Below are 9130 nucleotides of genomic sequence, written 5' to 3'. Positions count from 1 at the left end.
TAGTATTGCAACAGATTTTGCCAATATATATGACATAAAACCATGATAACAATATTATCTTATAATTTGTGGTCTACCAAACTATTCGAACGCGGTTTTCGCACTGATAAAGTACTGTGTGAACAAGTTGCATATTCTTAAGCCTGTATCTAAACTAAACATCAAAGCAAATAATATTTTTAAAACTTTTATTTAACGTATAAAAATGGAGTTGCCATTTATTTTCTCTAATAAGAAGTAATAATCACGGTTTTATTACACAGGTTGTGCAACAATAATAGTGTAGGTAAGTAAGTCGGCTGACATCGGCTTAATGTTTGCGCTTTTCTTTTCAATTTACGGCCGCCAGAGGCATGAAGATAGATTATGTTACCTACGTGAAGTCTAATTTTAATGGATGATCTGACGCTTTTCGCATCCAAACGACTTATACAAGTTGTTAAAAATAAGACACTTTTAGCACTTGTATGAGAATGGGTTCACTGTGTATAAATCTGTACCTGGCGTGAAGAACTTGATAAGTCCAAAATGGCAATTTTACAGGGCAGCGATTTTAAAGTTTGACATTTTCTCCAAAATCTATTTTCATCTTGAATTCATCTTTATAGCTTGATTTATGGATAATTTTATGAGATCTTTCGAATTATTTTAAACGCTTCCTTAACCTCGACATTGAAACCGCAACTACTTCTTTCTATGATACTATCTTCAATATTATTGATAAACACATACCATCAAAGGTTGTGCATCAGTCACGTAAGTACCCTGTTTGGTACAATGGGCCTTTGATAAAGATAATTAAGGAAAAATTAAAATTTCACTGGAAATGGAAGACTTATTGTAGGATTTCAGACTATGATACATTTGTGGTTTTACGAGAAAGACAGAGAAAGGTTGAAGTTCACTGTTATAATGCTTACATTGATAATGCTGAGAGAGAAATTAATAGAAATAGTACATATTTTTGATCATTTTTAAAATCTAAGAGGGAGGGGTGTAAAGATCTACCTGATCGTATGTTTTTTGGTGAGACTTCATCATCTAATGGCGAAGAGATTTGTGGCTTGTTTAATTCATACTTTCAGTGTGCTTTTGAACTGGAGATGCGTGTGAATGGATTCTTACCCGACGGTCAGCCCTGTGTGGACTTATGTACAATCGAACTTACTACTTCTATAGTTGAGAAATATCTTAAAAATCTTAAAGTTGACAAGGGAGTTGGACCGGATGCTTAACCCCCCCCCCCTCCCCCTGTTTTCTTAAGCAATTTTGTGATGTGCTGGCATTACCTATATTTTTGTTGTTTCGCTTATCTCTGAACACCGAATGCTTACCAACTTTATGGAAAAAACTTTTATAGCCCCTATATCGAAATCCGGTAATAAACATGATATATACAGAATTATAGGCCTATTTCAAAACTTTGTTCCATTGCAACGTTCTTTGAGAAAATCATTTACGATACTGTTTCCAACTATACGTTCTTATCTGCTAAATCAACAGCATGGATTTCATCAATAAACGTTCAACGGAAACCAATCTTTGTGAATTTATACATCGGGTTTCTAGTTCTATGGATCAGGGACATCAGGTTGACGACGTATACACGGATTACTCTAAAGCCTTCGATAAGGCTCGAACACACAGTCTTCTTCTCCTTAAGCTAAAGCGTTTTGGAATACACGGTGATCTTCTTCGTTGGTTGGATTCATATCTTTGCAACCGAAGTCAGGCTGTATCTATTAAGGGTTACTATCATCGTTTATACCTATTACATCAGGTGTGCCACAGGGCTCTCACCTCTGTCCTCTACTTTTTAATATATTTATAAATGATATAAGCGATGTGTTTGTGTCCTCTGAATTCCTTTTGTACGCTGATGACACTAAAATATTTAAAACTATTAAATCATTAGCAGATTGTTATGATCTTCAAACAGATTTAAATAGTCTTAAAATATATTGTAAGTCTAATTTGTTTCATCTGAATATTACTAAATGTAGTATAATTTCTTTTTCACGTAAACCCAAACCTTTAATTTATAAATATACTCTTAACAATACTTTATAATCCCGGAAATCTGAGGTGAGAGACTTGGGCGTTACACTAGACGGTAAACTTAATTTTGGGAGCCATGTTAACAACATTTTAACAAAGGCCTATAGTTTGTTTGGATTCATTATGAGGGTTGGATCTGAGTTTAGGAGACCTTCCACGCTTAATCTTCTTTACAACTCCTACGTTAACTCTGTACTTGAGTATGCCTCTACGGTCTGGAATCCACAGTATGACGTTTATAATAATCGGATTGATAATATTCAGAATAAGTTTCTGAAGTATTTGTCGTATTTATATTACTTAGGAATCTACTTTTTAACTGTTCACGGTCTGGTTCACGTCATCCGAGGTGTTTTCATACTCCAACTTGTCGTACATCCTATAACGTTAATTCGTTTTTGATCAGAACTTGTCGTGAATACAATGAGCATTTTTAGAATTTTGATTTATTTCATTTATCTTTTGCTGAATATAAAAAGCAGTTGTCGAATTTCATTAAAACAATTTAATGTGAAATGAATTTTATATCGATGATTTGTGCTTTTTTGAGTTTTTGATGTTGATTAATTTATTATAGCTTATCATTACTTTGGAGTGCTTTTATGAACTAATAATTGGTGAAAACTTTGCTGGATTTTGTAAAGTTAAGTTGTGTTAATATTTGTTTTATGTATATCTATTTGTTTCCCAAATATTGAATAAATTAATAAATAAATTCTCGTAATATCTACTTATTTTGTAAGGTATTATCAACACACGTTCCAGATACTTATCAACTTATTCCCCATGTACATTAGTGCTCAAAGCTGTAAAAACACTGTTTAGTTTAATTCCTAAAGAGATTAAGATTTAAGAGTAATTTTAGACGGTTTTTCAAATATGGCTATGCATTTCTTTTATAAAGGTTGTAATGGGAGATGGAAATCAAACCATGTCGAATGCTTTAGTAAGACTACTTTATTAATATGTTACGTAATTTATACTTAGGTTTAGGATATATGTATATACGCTAATATAATATAATACGCTATAATGAGCTAATACACTACACCTCCCATCGGGAGCAAAAAAAAAAAAATTAACAGTACAATTTTTTTTTTGTAAAAACTAATCTAACAGACAAGTAACCTGGATATAAAATATGTTAAAAATATGCTAACATAACATTAAACAATATCATTTTAAAATAAAAATTGAATAAATGTCACATTTACTATAATTATAATAGGTTACAATAATATATGCTTAATCTATTTTACGTCAAAATAGTTTACTTTTTTTTTCTTTATACTTTATTAAAGTTACTTTTTAATCATTTATTATTATCAAACAATAATACAAAAAATAATGTCAAGTCAATATTAATTATATCATGCAATAATAATTAAGTGAATCACAATTATACTTAAAGATAAACAAACATATATCGAGTCTTGTTTCTTTGTTATTCATAATAAGGCTTAGTTCGATTTTTATGAATGATGTCTAATTTTCCGTTTATTTCGACTTCTACATTTGGTGACAAATCTCTTATTACATTGTAGGGTCCAGATTATAGAGTTTTTAATTTATTACCAGTCTCATTTTTAATAAGGATTTTGTCATTGGGTTTATATGTGAAAGTATTTGTATAAGTATCATATTTCTTTTTCCTACTAAGCTTACTGTTAATTAAATTGTTACGCGCCTAAGTTTGCGATACTTGTAATCTGTATTTAAGTTCGAGGGGATAATTATCATGATTATATAAGGGTTCAATAGTTTTTGTAAGATTACTTGGCAAGCTGCATTTTTTCCCAAAAACTAGTTCATACGGCGTAAACTGGGTAGAGGTGTGGACAGTTGCATTATATGCAAAACACCAGAACGGCAACCAATAACTCCATGTTTCTGGTCTTTGTTCTGTATTGATTCTTAAAAATGAATTTAGACTTTTGTGAATATTTTCTAGTGCGCCATTACTTTGGTGATGATATGCTGTGGAATTCAATTTAGAAGTATTCAAAAGTTTACATACCTTTTTAAAAGTATCCGCCATGAATTCTGTACCTCTGTCTGTTGCTATCTCTTTCGGTATACCGTACCTAAGAATAAAATCTGTAACAAAGGCTCGTGCGACCTCGAGTGATGATTTTGTCGTGAGAGGCATTGCGCATACATATTTTGACAACTCGCATTGTAATGTGAGAATATACATGTAATTATTGCTACCTCTATCAAGTGGTCCTACTAAATCTAAAAATACTTTTTCGAATGCAGTATTTGCAGTAGAAGTAATTGACATTGGCTCTTTCAGCGAAATTGTATATTTTTGCTTTTGACATTTAAAACATTTACTAACAAAATTCGTTACATCTTTTTCAATCCCAGGCCAAAAGTAATATTTTTTTATATTATTTATCATTCTTCTGATGCCCGCGTGGCCACTTGTGGGCAACAGATGAAAATCGTTTAATATTACTTTCTTATCGTCAATATTTATTTATTAATATTTTCAATACGCTCAACATCTTTTAAAATACATAAACGAGGGCCCTCCCAGTTTTTATAGTTTTTAATTTCGCTCACTAGCTTTTCTACAAATATATAGTTATTTTTATTTTTTATTATGAATATTTCGTCGATCGACATTTTTCTACAAAACTTAGGTACTCAGCTCTCTCGCAAATTCGGCTCGCGAAATTTGTGATTGAGAAGCTGGATTTATAAATAAATTAAAGTGAGCGCTATCGTACGAAAAAATACTATTTTCATAATTTATTTTATTCTTATTCCTTAGTATATTCAAGTTATGTTTATCTATAAAGCGTAATTCTACCGAATTTTTGGGTTTTTTATGAATATCGACGACACGTGGTTGATCAGGCCAAGTGTTGCCGTTATTCGTAGTATCAATTTGGGAATTTGAATTCAGTGCTTTCATATCACTCATTCTTCGTCTTTGAGCACGCGTCATCACAAATATACTTTCATTCATCTCTTTCAATTCTTTCGAAGTCACAGTCACACGAGATAATGCATCTGCAGCTGCATTCTCTTTGCCTGTCACATATTCAATAACATAGTCATACTCTTCAAGCACGAGTCTAAATTTAAGTAATCTACTGGATGGATCTTTCATATTAAATAGATAAATTAAAGGTTTGTGATCTGTAATAATTTTGAAACTTCGGCCGTACAAATAAGGTCTAAAATGCTTAACAGCCCAAACCACCGCTAATAACTCCTTTTCAATGGTTGGATAATTTTTTTCGGCTTTATTTAGGGTTCTACTGGCAAAAGCAACAGGGCGATTATCTGAATTCGATAAAATAGCTCCAATTGCATAGCCTGAGGCATCTGTTTGGATTATAAATTGATTTTTCTCGGAAAAATCGGGATATTGTAATATTGGAGGCGATATTATATGATATTTTAAAGTTTCAAACGATTTTTGACAATTTTTGTCCCAATTAAATTTAACATTTTTACGACACAACGCGTTTAAAGGATATGCAATTTCTGCAAATTTTGGTATGAATTTTCGATAAAAATTTGCCAAAGCTACAAACCTCCTAGTCTCATCAACATTATGTGGAACCGGGTAATTTTTAATAACAGTAATCTTTTCAGGATCGGGTAGGACACCTTCACTAGAAACAACGTGCCCTAAATAAAGTAGTTGCTTTTTAAGAAAATCGCATTTAGACGGGTTTAATTTTAAATTAAAGTTCCGAATCCTTTCAAAGACTTCAATTAAATTTTTATTATGATCTTCTAAATTTCTTCCCATAATTATTAGATCGTCAAGATAACAAAGGCATTTATCATATGTGAGTCCCACCATTGCCATAGTCATCATGCGTGAAAAGGAACTAGGGCTAGTTTTGAGCCCCATAGGAAGTCTAGTCATTTGATATTGACCAGAAGAGAATGCGGTATATTTCCTACTATTTTCTTCTAACTCAATATTGTAAAATCCTTGATTTAAGTCCAAATGTGAAAAATAAATGCACCCCGAGAGTGAATCTAAAATTTCGTTAATATTCGGGAGTGGAAATCTGTCATCTACGATACAATTATTGAGTTTTCGATAATCTATTACCAAACGCCATTTTTTATCTCCCTCAGAACGTTTGGGTACTAAAAGAACAGGGCTACTCCATTCACTATTACATGGCTCTATAATGCTTTCTTTTAATAAATTATCTATTTGTTTTTTAACTTCTTCCTTTTGTGAATGAGGAAGTCGATAAGGCTTGGAATACACTGGTACTGTATTAGGTTTTAAAATAATAGAATGCTTATATAATTTCGTTGTGTTTAATTTATCACCTTGAATATAAAAATATCATTGTATTTAGCACATAAGGATAAAATGCTACTTTTCTCCTCTTTGTTTAAGTGATCTAGTTGTAAGATTGACAATAACTCTTTATCTCGTTCAGAATTATTAGGTGTTTTTTCAAAAGAACAAATATGAAAATCACTAGCTAAGAAAATAATGGGTTTAAAATCGTTAATTTTCAATTGTAAATCTTGTTCAGTTGTATTTAAGATACGTATAGGTATTTGTCCGTCTGTCGGTTTAACTAAGGTACTAGCGACAAAAATTCCACTTTGAATTTCAGATGGACTAACTACACATTCTTCAATCATATTAGTGTGAATAAAATGTATAGATTCAGATCGCGCTGGTATATTTAACAAATTATTTCCCATGTTTATAGGTAAATTTATCTTAATACCTTGATTCCACAATGTTAATGAACAAGCATTAAAGTTCAAGATCGCGTAATATTTATTAAAGAAATCATGTCCAAGTATGCCACTAGCCTTACATGGCAATGAATCAAATACATAAAATTGATGATTTATAATTTGATCCCCAATCAAAAGATCGAGACAAACATATCCGATAGCGTTGATTTTACCTCCCAGACCGCTGACTACAAGATTCTCTTTATGGATTGGAATGTTCTGTGCAATGATATGTTTATACTTAACAGCTGAAATTGAGGCGCCAGTGTCAAGTAATAAGTTATAAGAATAATTGTTTGATGAATTTATATTTACATAACAAGTACTATTAGATGATAATATAATATTTTTAGTCACGAAAAAAATTATTAGGGTTGTCAGTATTAGAATTTTTATCATTCGAATTTGTCAAAATATGCATGGTTTGCTGTCTGCTCGACCCTTGATTCTTTTTATTGTAATTATTATAATATAACTTACTTTTATTATTATGTGGCCTTGAAGTTCCTCGAAAATTGCCGCGTCTCCAGCCTCGTTCCGCGCTTCGACCTCTAAAAGATGGATTTTGAGAATGATGCTGAAAGTACGTGCCGTGACCACGGTGACCTCTGAATTGTCCAGTGTTGAAATTCCTATGACCTCTGTAATTATAATATTGATTAAAATTTTGATGACGCATAGTCAAAACGTCTCCGGAGTGAACTGATGAGCAGTCTTCGTCTAGGGCCGCTTGCACCGCGTCGTTCAAGGACGAGTAATTTCTAGCTGTAACAATAGTTCCGAGACGACGGTTTCTTAGTCCGTCAGCAAATATTTTAATAGCTTGTTTTTCATTTCTCGGTTTTAAAACTTTAAAGTCAGATTCGTTACCCTCCGACTGAGATATCGTCAAGTCTACAAACATATTTGTTATTTGCCTACCATATTCTTCAATTGACAAATTATTTTGTTTAAACCGATTTAACTTAGCTTGGATAGCGGCTGCGGACTTTTTAGGTAATAAATTACATTTTATTGCCCGAATTAGACTTTCAATATTATCATAGCTAGTTTCTAATTTTAATTTTGCATTTTGTGAGAGTCGATTTTTTAGTACGAAATGAATTAATTTTTTCTTTGAGTCCTCGTCGAGTTCTAACATGTAATATTCTATGCTGTCAATAAGTTGTTTGATACTAACCTCATCATCAGACGCAATCGGTAATAAATTCATAGCAATCTTAAGATCAAACTTAGCCATATTTTGTTTATTTTTTCGGAAGACAAGCTACTACATAAATCTATGATAGATTCATACAATTCAAAAAAAAACATATACTTATTTTCTCTATTTTTAAACATTCATCGACCTTAAATTTATTAGATAACTTATTTAATAATTCCAAATTTAAATTAAATCTATGAACCAAATTATCGGCCTCTTTAATTTTTTTTATAACAATTTCACCTTTTCTTCTACTTGGGCCTATTTTAATAAGATACGTCTTAATATCTTTTAACTGTGTATACAATTGATTAAGATCAGATTCCGTCATGTCATATTAAATATTTGACTTAAACGTAAGTCTTAATAATACTAACAATAAAATATAGTAATAATAATCATAAAATCTAAATATTGCCGCATAATAAAAATAATGTAAACATAATTAATTCTATATACTTATGTTATATAATGTCCATAGAAATGCGCGCATAACACTCTTCATTTACAAACCCTGGGTACTGGTATTATTTGGTGTTATTGGGATCATTGCCTCGAATGCTGCACTCGTACATCTCACCAGGAGCTCTGCTTCTGGTCAGGGAACGTCGGATAATATCTCGTGAAATCTGCGCTCGAATCCAGGATTGGTGGCAATTCTTGTATTGCTTGTATAAAAAATAGCAAATTCCCAGAAATAAAATTGTACATATCACTATCAGCACGATGCTTATTGTCGATAAATGATATTTTAAGATCTCGTTGTTCGCGGAAATCACACCTCCAGCAGAATTTTGAGTGATGAACACATCTTCTTTTTCAACCTTGGACTGGCACATTCTCAGAAGAAAATATTAAAAAAAAAAATTAACTCAATAACTGCTCACAACTAAAGTCCAATGTTCAATAATATAAAGTTTCATTTTCACACACGCGACACACGGCATAGACGGATCCTGGCATGGGTCGCCATATAAAGGTTGTAATGGGAGATGGAAATCAAACCATGTCGAATGCTTTAGTAAGACTACTTTATTAATATGTTACGTAATTTATACTTAGGTTTAGGATATATGTATATACGCTAATATAATATAATACGCTATAATGAGCTAATACACTACACTT

The sequence above is a fragment of the Melitaea cinxia genome, chromosome 26 (assembly GCF_905220565.1).
Source record: "Melitaea cinxia chromosome 26, ilMelCinx1.1, whole genome shotgun sequence".
Classification (NCBI taxonomy): Eukaryota; Metazoa; Arthropoda; class Insecta; order Lepidoptera; family Nymphalidae; genus Melitaea; species Melitaea cinxia.
Note: the sequence above shows the minus strand (reverse complement) of the source record.